This window comes from Mauremys mutica, chromosome 14, assembly GCF_020497125.1.
Source record: "Mauremys mutica isolate MM-2020 ecotype Southern chromosome 14, ASM2049712v1, whole genome shotgun sequence".
In the NCBI taxonomy this organism is placed as follows: Eukaryota; Metazoa; Chordata; order Testudines; family Geoemydidae; genus Mauremys; species Mauremys mutica.
In genome coordinates, this window is record NC_059085.1 from 18,315,608 (window position 1) to 18,328,228 (window position 12,621).

A 12,621-nucleotide genomic window follows, 5' to 3' on the forward strand; every position below is an offset into this window, starting at 1 on the left:
ACCCCTTCAAATAAGATCTGAAACAATTCACAATAACTTTCAGCTGACCTTCAGTTAACCTCCACGAAACACCAACTTGGCATTCTTGCTGTTTTTATTTCTTGTTTGTTAGCTTAAAAATCAAACAATAAAAACCCCCACAATTTGTGGGGGGGAGGGGAGAAGCCCAGGGAAAATCACTTTCAAGCATTTAATATATATGATAAAGAAGCTAAAAGAAAAGTGTGAATCTTTTTTTCCTTCTTCACAGCTCACCTTTGATTCATACATGTGTGTATATATAAATATATATGCTTACAGTTAAATCCCTTCTAACATCAAAACATTCATATTCTATTTCAGTTCAGCATAATTAATTTTACTGACTTCATGTCTTCAATAACTGTCAGCTGTCTTTGGGTTTACAAGGCATTCAGATCAGATAAGTGAGCCTTGTGTTAGCGCTGGGAGGGTCAAAGGGCCATGTCAGGTCATGACCTCTGCCCTGTAGGAAAGATAAACCAATTTAAAACTACCAGAGGAAACACTTTTTTTTTTTTAAATTTAAAAGCTTATGAAATGTTAAGAGACAAGTAGCAGCCTTTTGAACAAATGTTGAATTCAGCTGAACTGGAGGAAAAAGAGGAACTGAGGAAATGTCAGATCTCTTGTTACTAAAGAGAAAAATATCTAGTGCTGAGGATAAGCATAAGATAATGAGATCTTTTTAGCCAGATCAGCACTGCTATCAGTGATGCCTAGATTTCCACATAAAAGATGAGGTACAATAATGACTGAGGGTTTTTTTTTAGATTCAGCTTGAGTTTTATTAGGTGCAATAAAAACAAATCATGAGAAATAACTCATCCTATTTAATTTGAATTTACAGTGTAACATTTGTTAATATTTGTCTTTTTAGTTAAGTGAATAAATCATTAAGTTTTCAAACACATACTATTAAATATGCAGGATATAAACCACAGTCAATTAAATGATAGCTAAGGTACTGTAGCTGACTTGATTAACTTGATGTGTTAAGATGATAGACACAACATCCATAGAAATAAAACTTTGTGTATGTGTTGTGAAATTTAAATGGAGCTTTCTTTTTGCTGGAGACCCAACCATCTAAACCTTGATTCCAGCCATAGTGCATGCCAACAGTGCTTATCCTTTCAGAAATACAGGGACACAAGATTCTGGTCTAATTTGAATAGGAGACTGCAGGGCGATCACGCTTACCTTCATCCTGGGCTGCCAGTTTTTCTCATTTAAATCCCTTACTTTCCCCACTTCATTCATGCACAAAGCACAGCTGTTCTAAGAGGGCCTTTTTGAGGGGAAATGCTCATCTGCCATTATAGATCCGTCGACTCATTGTCCTCAGATGCTAGAACATTAGTGCTACCTCCTTTTCAAACCAGAGATGGATGTGAATGAAAACGAGAGATCCAAAACATCTTGAACCCTGGGAAACTTTGGATGTGGATTTGGTTCCAAATTTGGGGCCAGATTATAGCTCGTGCTATCTCCCTTTTGCAGTTATGCAGTGCCACCAAGGGGCTTAAATCTCCCCAGTGCTTATTCACAAGAGGCCTTGCTGCCAGTAAAGGAACCAGTAAGAGACCAAAGCAGAAGATGGTTCAGTGTAGTTAGTCCCTTAAGCATATCTTACACCAGGGGGTCTAACTTAGCAGTTTCACTCAGAATCGAGAGCTTGGAGTCCTCATGGATAGTTCTCTGAAAACATCTGCTCAGTTTTTTTTGACTGCCACTACACGCTAACAATGGTTAGAACCATTAGAAAGGAGGTATTTTCTGTCTTATGATCTATCATAATGCCACTTTATAAATCCATGGCATGCCCACATCTTGAATATTGCATGCAGTTCTGGTCAACCCATCTCAAACAAGATATATTAGAATTGGAAAAGGCAGATAGAAGGGCAAGAAAAACAATACAGAAGGGTATGGAACGGTTTTTGTATGAGGAGAGATTGAACAGACCCAGACTTCTTTAAGCCGGGAAAAGAGATGACTCAGGGCTTGGCTACACTTGAAAGTTGCAGCGCTGGGAGTTACAGCGCTGGTCGTGCAGCTGTGCAGGAACAGCACTGGTGTGTGGCAACACTCACAGCTACCAGCGCTGGTGTGTGGCCACATTTGCAGCATTTGCAGCACTGTTGGGAGTGATGCATTATGGGCAGCTATCCCAGCGTTCAAGTGGCAGCAACGTGCTTTTCAAAAGAGGGGGGTGGAGTGGGGTCTAGTGTGACAGGGAGCGGGGGGAGAGAGAGAGAGTGGATTTTTGGAGCCAACACTGTGTGTTAGCTTCCTGCCTTGAAAAATCAGAAAATGTTTCCAACCCCTTAGTCTTAACTCTTAATTGCAAACAGCCTGCATCCAACACGACTCCCCGCTGTTTCATTCACTCCCTGCCTGCCTCTCATTTGATTGTTCACAGTCAGGTACAGATTGATCACAGCAAACAGAAGCTCTATTTGTTTTTTAGATAAGCAGCACCGGCAAGGGAGCTCCGCGTGGAGCTCCGAGTTCACAACAAAACAAAGAGAGGCTGCATAAATTACTCTCTGTTTTGTTAGTTAAAAGCATTCTGGGATATCTCCTAATACCCTGGAGGCCAATTAAAGCGCTGGTGTGTGGCCACACTTGACGAGCAGCACTGGATCACCAGCGCTGCACTCGTTATACCCCAACCAGACCAGGTGTACAGCCAGCGCTGCAGCCAGGGAGTTGCAGCGCTGGATGTGCCTTGCAGGTGTGGACAGTTACTAATTGTAGCGCTGGAAAGCCTCCACCAGCGCTGCAACTTTCAAGTGTAGCCAAGCCCTAAGAGAGGATAAGATAGAGATCTAGAAAATTGTGAATGGTATGGAGAAAGTGAATAGGAAAGTGTTATTTACTCCTTCACATAACACAAGAACTAGGGGCCACCCTATTAATTAATTAGGCAGCAGGTTTAAAACAACCAAAGGAAGTATTTCTTCACATAACACACACTCAACCTCTCAAACTCATTGCCAGGGAATATTGTGAAGGTCAAAACTATAATGGTGTTTAAAAAAACTAGAGAAGTTCATGGAGGATAGGTCCATCAATGGCTAATAGCCACGATGGCCAGGGATGCATTACCTGCTATGTATCCATAGCCTCTGGTTGCCAGAAGCTGGGAGTGGATGATGGGGGATGGATCACTCGATTGCCATGTTCTGTTCATTCACTCTGAAGTACCTGACACTGGCCACTGTTGGAAGACAGGGTACTGGGTGAGATGGACCACTCGCCTGACCCAGCATGGCTGTTCTTCTATCTCAAGAAACCAAAGAGTGCCCTGGAAGGTTTCCAGCTGAAGTCAGTGCAAAAGCAGCTCCCTCTGAAATCAGCATTAGCCATACTTTAGGGTAGAATTTAGCCCTAGACTGGAGCGACCTCATCTCATTTCTTCCTTTTCTATTTTCCCAATTAGGAAGGGTTAGCAGTTAGAGCTTGACTGTTACTTTTTGAATTGTTAATCAAATCTAGTATTTAATATGTAATGGAGACACTCATGCTGGATATCTTTTTGTTACTGTCAAATCTGATACACTATTAAGCATGCACTAATGGTACACCAGAACTAGTGCTATCCCTCAGATTCTCCTCTTAAGGTTTCAGAAGTTTAATGGGGAGGGCATTTCATGGAAAACTGGGGAGAGATAAGCCAGTTCAGATAAAATAAATTACTAAGACTTGAACTAACCAGAACTAAAGCTTTTAGAGGTGCTGAAATATTTGGATGTAATTTTTATTCATTCTCATGCTCTTTTGCATTCCAGGCTCTTTCTGATACTGGAACGGGAAGTGATAGTGTTGCACACAGAACTGCTGTATTTCCATTTGAGTGAAGAGGCCTGGGAGTTTACGGCCCTGATTCTACCAAGCACTTAAACATCCTCAGAGTGAAATATAGTCTCACTGAAATTAAGAGTTGCTCACATTATTACAGTGAAGCAAATGCTAAAGTGCTTTGCTGAATGAGGGCTGAAGATGCTCCAGTAAGTTTTGCAAAAATTATCCATACTTTCATATGCCTGTCTGAACTGGATCCTAGGCCTTTTTGAGGCTTGTCCATTGTTACTGTAACATGTTAGTTTTCACTGATATTGTATGTGGTAGTCTTCAGTTATTAGAAAATGCAACGCAAGTTTCATAGACCCACACTTAGGATTGGAACAAGACTTTTTTCCATGTACACTGCATGGATGGCTTTTGTTTCTGCTCTACCTGCCTTTCTAGCTTATACAAACTAAAATGCTGTTAAGTTGGCACTTATGTTAATTTCTGCATGGCTAGATGGCTTATATCCTGCACTTCTAACTAAAGGGCTGAAACGGATGCAGATTTTGCTTAACTCTGCCAGAAGATGTTTTTTCTGTTTCAGGAAAATCAGGCAGAAGCAAGATCAGACGAGTGTGCACATTTGCCATCTTGCACTGTTGTTGCAACATTGACTCCATTGTCAGTGATAATCACATCAGGGGAATGACCTTGTGAGGTAAGACACACATTTATTTAGTCTCTAAACTCTGTTAGCATGTTGGCTGAAGTACAATCTTTGTCAACCCAAGAGATGTAATTACCATGAGAGTTAATGCTAATTGGTTTATTGAGTTTAATTGGATATTGTTAAAAATACTGTCATCTTGCCCAAGCACTAAGACAAGATTTTTTTTTTAAAGAAAGGCATTTATTAATCATGCATAATCTTTATTTTTTCACAGGAAGATTTAAAGATGAAAACTTCACTATGGGGTATATTTAGGTGAAAAATCTACTTATAATGCAAGTACCTGTATAACAGAAACAACATTAATGACCTTTTCTAAAGTTTTGGTAAAGAAGCTGATAAAATGTTTATCGTTAAGCTTAATTACAGCTTGAGCTATGGCAAGACACATGTTCCAAATGATTCAAAGAATGATAAAACTATAGAGGTCGGAAGAGCTGAAGAAGGTTTCAGTTGTCGTCATGAATGAGTGAGAATAATTAGACAGTTTTACTGATTATAGTGAGATCACTTATTTCTGATAAAAGATTCAACTGCTGTTAGATGGGATTATTGATTGGGCTTTGGAAAAGAAGTGGATGAGGGTATATTTTTTTTAAGAAATCAAATTGTGACTTGAACCCAATGCACTATATATTGCTTCAGAATACAAGAAAAAGTAACTGCTTTCAACAGATTTTTTTTGTCAGGGTTAAGACATCTATTAAAATAGCATAATCCAAGTGCAGTGGAACTATTTTTTTTTTTTTTTGGTAAGGTAAATTCCCACCGACATTGTAAAAAGCTTGGGGACTTGTAGTCACTCACACCACTAAATTGTCAGGGGACAGAAATCTTGGGGGAAATGGTCTTGTATTAGGTTTAACTCTTCCTTAGAAGTTAAGGCCAGTAGATTATCTAGTCTGACCTCCTGTATATCACTGGCCATTAATTTTCACCCAGATACCCCTCTATTAAGCCAAAATACTTTAGTTAGACCAAAACATTTCAGTCCTCAGGAGACTAAACTGTGTGCCACAGGCACAGAACTGGACAGACCAAGGTGTCAGCAATGCCGGAGGCCCCTGTATGTGTGGCCTACGAGAGGATGCAAGGAGCAGCCACAGTTTGTCTGTGTGTACTCTAACAGTAGAGTAGGGGAGGGACCGATCCCTTCAGAGGGGACATGTACAGACAAGGCACAGGGGAGACTATGGCTCCAATTTACTGTGTTCCTGAAAGTACTGACATGGCTGTGCTGAGGAGAATGGGAGCAACATCTTTTTAAAGGTAAAGTAAGTGCATTCCCTCCAGTGCCCAGGAGAGATGCCTTTGTAAAGGTCTCCAGTGCCAATGAATTCTCAAGACTGCCTCTCTAAGGCAATATAAAAGACTGTAAAATAAACACTAAAGATGCAATAATACAGTGATCATAATTAAAAATAACCTTATAGTATCTTAGATTCTGCAGTGGGATCTAGTTATAAGTATAAGGAAATGCTGCAGTTTTTCAGATACAACTTTTTCTTGCCATGGGCTGACTTTTTAATAGTGAGCAGTGTATTTAGGCCAATGTTTTCAAACTTGGTTAGCTAAAGTGAGGAACCTAAGTCCATAGATTCTAGGACTGGAAGGGACCTCGAGAGGTCATCGAGTCCAGTCCCCTGCCCTCATGGCAGGACCAAATACTGTCTAGACCATCCCTGATAGACATTTATCTAACCTACTTTTAAATATCTCCGGAGATGGAGATTCCACAACCTCCCTAGGCAATTTATTCCAGTGTTTAACCACCTTGATAGTTAGGAACTTTTTCCTAATGTCCTAAACCTCCCTTGCTGCAGTTTAAGCCCATTGCTTCTTGTTCTATCTTTAAAGGCTAAGATGAACAAGTTTTCTCCCTCCTGCTTATGACACCCTTTTAGATACCTGACAGCTGCTATCATGTCCCCTCTCAGGGTACGTCTTCACTACCCGCCGTATCGGCGGGTAGCAATTGATTTCTCGGGGATCGATATATCACGTCTCATCTAGACGCGATATATCGATCCCCGAACGCGCTCATGTCGACTCCGTAACTCCACCAACGCGAACGGCGGAAGCGGAGTCGACATGGGGAGCCGCGGACGTCGATCCCGCACCGTGAGGACGGTAAGTAATTCGATATCAGATACTTCGACTTCAGCTACGTTATTCACGTAGCTGAAGTTGCATATCTTATATCGATTTTTCCCCCATAGTGTAGACCTGCCCATAGTCTTCTCTTTTCCAAACTAAACAAACCCAATTCTTTCAGCCTTCCTTCATAGATCATGTTCTCTAGACCTTTAATCATTCTTGTTGCTCTTCTCTGGACCCTATCCAATTTCTCCACATCTTTCTTGAAATGCGGTGCCCAGAAATGGACACAATACTCCAGTTGAGGCCTAACCAGTGCAGAGGAGAGTGGAAGAATGACTTCTCATGTCTTGCTCACAACACACCTGTTAATGCATCCCAGAATCATGCTTGTGTTTGTTTTTTTTGTTTTTTTGTTTTTGGCAACAGCATCATACTGACTCATTTAGCTTGTGGTCCACTATAACCCCTAGATCCCTTTCTGCCGTACTCCTTCCTAAACAGTCTCTTCCCATTCTGTATGTGTGAAACTGATTGTTCCTTCCTAAGTGGAGCACTTTGCAGTTGTCTTTATTAAGCTTCATCCTTTTTACCTCAGACCATTTCTCCAATTTGTCCAGATCATTTTGAATTATGACCCTGTCCTCCAAAGCAGTTGCAATCCCTCCCAGTTTGGTATCATCTGCAAACTTAATAAGCGTACTTTCTATGCCAGTATCTAAGTTGTTGATGAAGATATTTAACAGAGCCGGTCCCAAAACAGACCCCTGCGGGACCCCACTTGTTACACCTTTCCAGCAGGATTGGGAACCATTAATAACTACTCTCTGAGTATGGTTATCCAGCCAGTTATGCACCCACCTTATAGTAGCCCCATCTAAGTTGTATTTGCCTAGTTTGATAAGAATATCATGCGAGACCGTATCAAATGCCTTACTAAAGTCTAGGTATACCACATCCACCGCTTCTCCCTTATCCACAAGACTCGTTATCCTATCAAAGAAAGCTGTCAGATTGGTTTGATGTGATTTGTTCTTTACAAATCCATGCTGGCTATTTCCTATCACCTTACCACCTTCCAAGTGTTTGCAGATAATTTCCTTAATTACTTGCTCCATTATCTCCCCTTGCACAGAAATTAAACTAACTGGTCTGTAGATTCCTGAGGTTTTTTTATTTCCCTTTTTATAGATGGGTACTATATTTGCCCTTTTCTAGTCTTCTGGAATCTCTCCTGTCTCCCATGATTTTCCAAAGATAATAGCTAGAGGCTCAGATACCTTCTCTATTAGCTCCTTGAGTATTCTAGGATGCATTTCACCAGGTCTTGGTGACTTGCAGGCATCTAACTTTTCTAAGTCATTTTTAACTTGTTCTCTTTATCTTCCAAACCTATCCCCTTCCCATTAGCATTCACTATGTTAGGCATTCCTTCAGACTTCTTGGTGAAAACCGAAACAAAAGTCATTAAGCATCTCTGCCATTTCCAAGTTTCCTGTTGCTGTTTCTCCCTCCTCACTGAGCAGTGGGCCTACCCTGTCCTTGGTCTTCCTCTTGCTTCTAATGTATTGATAAAAAGTCTTCTTGTTTCCCTTTATTCCTGTAGCTAGTTTGAGCTCATTTTGTGCCTTTGCCTTTCTAATCTTGCCCCTGCATTCCTGTGTTTGCATATATTCATCCTTTGTAATTTGTCCTAGTTTCCATTTTTTATGACTGCTTTTTATTTTTTAGATCATGCAAGACCTCGTGATTAAGCCAAGGTGGTCTTTTGCCACATTTTCTACCTTTCCTACCCAGCGGAATAGCTTGCTTTTGGGCCCTTAATAGTGTCCCTTTGAAAAACTGCCAACTCTCCTCAGTTGTTTTTCTCCTCAGTCTTGATTCTCATGGGACCTTACCTATCAGCTCTCTGAGCTTACCAAAATCCGCCTTCCTGAAATCCATTGTCTCTATTTTGCGGTACTCCCTGCTATCCTTCCTTAGAATTGTGAACTCTGTGATTTCATGATCACTTTCACCCAAGCTGCCTTCCACTTCCAAATTCTCAACGAGTTCCTCCATATTTGTTTAAATGAAATCTAGAACAGCTTCCTCCCAGTAGCTTTTTCAACCTTCTGAAATAAAAAGTTGTCTGAAATGCAGTCCAAGAACTTATTGGATAGTCTGTGCCCCGCTATGTTATTTTCCCAACATATATCTGCATAGTTGAAGTCCCCCATCACCACCAAATCTTGGGTTTTGGATGATTTTGTTATTTTAAAAAAAGTCTCATCCACCTCTTCTACCTGGTTAGGTGGCCTGTAGTAGACTCCTAGCATGACATCACCCTTGTTTTTTTACCCCTTTTAGCCTAACCCAGAGACTCTCAACACTTCCGTCTCCTATGTCCATCTCCACCTCAGTCCAAGTGTGTACATTTTAATATATAAGGCAACACCTTCTCCCTTTCCCTCTGTCTATCCTTCCTGAGCAAGCTGTACCCATCCATACCAACATTACAATCATGTGTATTATCTCACCAAGTTTTGGTGATGCCAACAATGTCATAGTTGTATTTATTTATTAGCACTTCCTGTTCTTCCTGCTTATTACCCATACTTCTCGCATTTGTATATAGGCATCTAATACTGATACTGCTTTGATCTTGCCTCCCAGTTTTGCCCTGACCTTCCTTTCTCTCTGTCATTATAGCCCTCGCTCCCTCCTATTTCTGACCCATCTCCCAGGTCCCCATGTTCTCCACTTACCTGTGGGCTTTGCTCACCTGTCCCCATCAAACCTAGTTCCATATTTTGGAACTTATGATTGATCAATGGCCAAATTTCAGAAGAGCTAAGGACCCAAAACTTTCATTCTCTTTGAAGAGATTCGGACTGGCCCTTATCCGGCACATTCTTACTGGTACAAAACTTTACTCATACTAGTAAGTCTTCTAGTAAGTAGTAATTGGAACTACTTTACATGAGCAACGATTTGCAACCAAGTTTTATAGCCATTGAAGAGCTGTGAATACCAGACTTTTCAGTGGCTTAAAACACACATAGCTCTGCTAGGCTGCAGTATTACAGACCTTAAAGCCTAGCTTAGGAGTTGTATTTAGAATTTCAAAACATGCATTAGTACTCCTTTGTCTTTCACTTTAAGGCCTACAAGTTGGTTTGCTTTTGTTACTGTGACTGATGGTAACTAAGGCAACTCCAGCTTTTCAGGGGGATGAATATGATAAATAGTACCAAATTTTATTTTAAAACTAAATGTTATTAATCAGCTTTTTCCTCAGATTTGTGGCATAAACCAAGTACATGATGGTGCAATGTGTTTAATGTCAGTTTTAATAACCTTTGTGTGGGATGGCCTACTTGCCTCATCCACGGTTTCATTGTCCATTATAATGCAGCTATCCCAAGATAAATGTATGGTTTATTACATTTTCTAGGTCTGGTTGCATAGAATATGTGATAGACACCAATCTTTTTAGTCTTCCATGTGTGAAACTTCCATTGAAGTCAATCACATACAGAACCTAGGGGGCCCAATCCAACTCCTGTTGAAGTCAGTGGAAGTCAATAGTCTCCTTTTACTTCAGTGGAAGTTGAACAAGGCCCATTCAGAGATTCATTATATAATGGCTGTAATTACTCCATTTTCTAGTTATAAGCACTAAGAACTCATCTAGAGATGTGCAACTTTAGCCATTTTTCTCTCTTCTCAGGCATCATCACCAGTAATACAGATTTCCAGGCTACATTATTCCCTTAATTCCCCCTTGCAGCCCCATTTCTCTCAAATGAGCTGCAATGAATTAATTACACAGGTGTGGCTCCATGCATAATTTGAATATCATGAGACTGCTAAATCAAAGGTATCATTTGGCCTGTAGAATCTATTATTGGTGATGGTGATGCAAATGATGGAGAGAACCTGGCTTGACGTTCAGATCCCAGGATATAGCTTTGGCGCCAGTAGCTAGGAAAATAACTGAACACATTTTATTTTGAAATCATTGAGACACAACAAACCTGGACCCCCATTAAGCCATTTTTCTACATCTTTCTGAATAGAGAAGCTGGTAAATACTGTAAATTTGGACAATTTTTGAGATAAACAGGTAGCTTTCTTTGAAGTCCAGTTGGCCCTTGTGGATGAAGAGTGTGAACTTGAAGTGTGTACCCATCAGACAATGACTCTCTCCCGTACACATCTTATTGCTGCACTTATCATAATAGCATTGTGTGATTTCTTGATAATATGTAGTATGATAGGTATTACCAGTGTTATGTAGCTAGTTCCATGTGCCCAGTGGCATCAAATAAGTAGCATAAATATAACAGTTAATTAAAATATTAAGAAGTATAAATAACTGAAGGTTACTGAACATAGTTCCGTTCTAAATTAATAAATATGCAAAGGTAATGTTTATAATTAAAGCTATAATTTATCTTCATGCTCTGGTTGTTTAATAGCAGTGGTAATATAATGCTACATGCAGAAATGTAGTAATAGATTTGTTTAGCACTGACATTATAAACAAATGTCTCAGTCTATTTATTCTAAGTTACTATACAGATTCTTTTCACTTGCATCTGATGGCCTTTAAACCATTTAAAATGAACTGCATTAATGTAATCTAATCTTGATACTGAACATAACATTTCAGTTTGAATTATCCTGAATCCATGATCCATTTTATTACTCACAAAACACTTTATACATTTATGATGATGGCAAACCTGCTCTTATTTAAATCCCATTTCGGAGGGGATGATTTTTTTATATTATTTTTATAAACATTTTTTGGTAGTAAAATACAAATCAAGAAAAGTCAATGCTCAGTAAGCCCTTTAAGAAACCAAACAAGTCAGATTTTTATGACATTAGCAAATAATAAAGCAAAGATCTGACATTTACACTTGGAGAAATTGTATGTAGCAGATATGATGGCAATGGAATGAAAATCACAAATGGTAAAACCTGTCCAAGAAATTCAGAAGGGTCTTTAAAAACCATTGCTCACTATTTTGGGAGATACCTTACTTTGGCAATGTCTTTATTTTACCAGAAAAATTCTGTAATAGGGAAGTCCTACAAACCCTTGCTTGTGCCAGTACTCCACCTTACTCTCATAAGTCATTCAATTCAATTTGGTGGGGTATATGCAAGCACTTCAATGAAACTATTCACGTGACCACTGAGAATTCTTGCAAGAGTAAGTAACTACTAACATGGGTAAAGAGCTACTCACATAAGTAAAAATTTGTAGCAATTGGCACTGTATGTTAGAAAACTTTAAAGAGTCTATGTAACTTTTTGCAAAAATCTTCTTTAATTCTGGTTAAAATGAACTTTGTTCTTTGCACAAAAACATCTTTAACTTGTTTTCTTGACATTTCTCTCTCATGTGGTGATTTTTGTACTTTTCTGGTTGAAATTTTAGGCCCCAACTCTGCAAACACTTATGCATGCGAGCAAATTAGTGCACCTAAATATTTGTATTGAGTTCACCCCTTCCCACATATGTGCCCAAATCAGGATCTAAAAGTGACACCAAGAGCATCTGTATTTTCATTCATATAATTTTGGTTTCTTGTAGGTGATCCTTCCTTTTTATTTATTTATTTCCATGAGTGTAGGGTTGTTCCTCTTCAGCTGTCCCAGGTTCTCAGTTTGAGAAAGGTGAAAGTGAAGAGTACCAAACTTTTTACTTCCATTTTTTAAACTTGTTTTCTTACCCTTCCCCCACCAATCACTTTTTCTGCTGGGTTGCTCTTGTTGATTTGTTTCCTTTGGTTTTTCTTTTTAAATATATCATATTGTATTTGACTGAAATTATTGCAAATCTATATTCAGTTACGCTTTAACATGTGGACAAACTTAGAGGAGGGTAGTTAGTAACTAATGAAACAACTAAAAAGAATATTAACATCCAATAGCTCTAAATGGATTTCAAGACTGGAATTTATAATCTACTTGATGCTTAC

General features: G+C 39.4%; 1 long non-coding RNA gene across 3 annotated transcripts in view; it reads left to right on the forward strand.

The window, feature by feature from the left end:
• The first annotated feature begins 3,844 nt into the window (after positions 1–3,844).
• Positions 3,845–12,621, forward strand: part of LOC123349549 — an 80,809-nt gene continuing 72,032 nt past the window's right edge. For 2 of the 3 annotated variants that reach the window (XR_006573576.1, XR_006573577.1), the window contains exons 1-2: positions 3,845–4,034; positions 4,421–4,534. This is a non-coding gene — a long non-coding RNA (uncharacterized LOC123349549). Of the gene's footprint in view, positions 4,035–4,420; positions 4,535–4,760; positions 4,881–12,621 lie in introns of those variants that run through there. The other variant, XR_006573578.1, reaches the window with a different exon arrangement.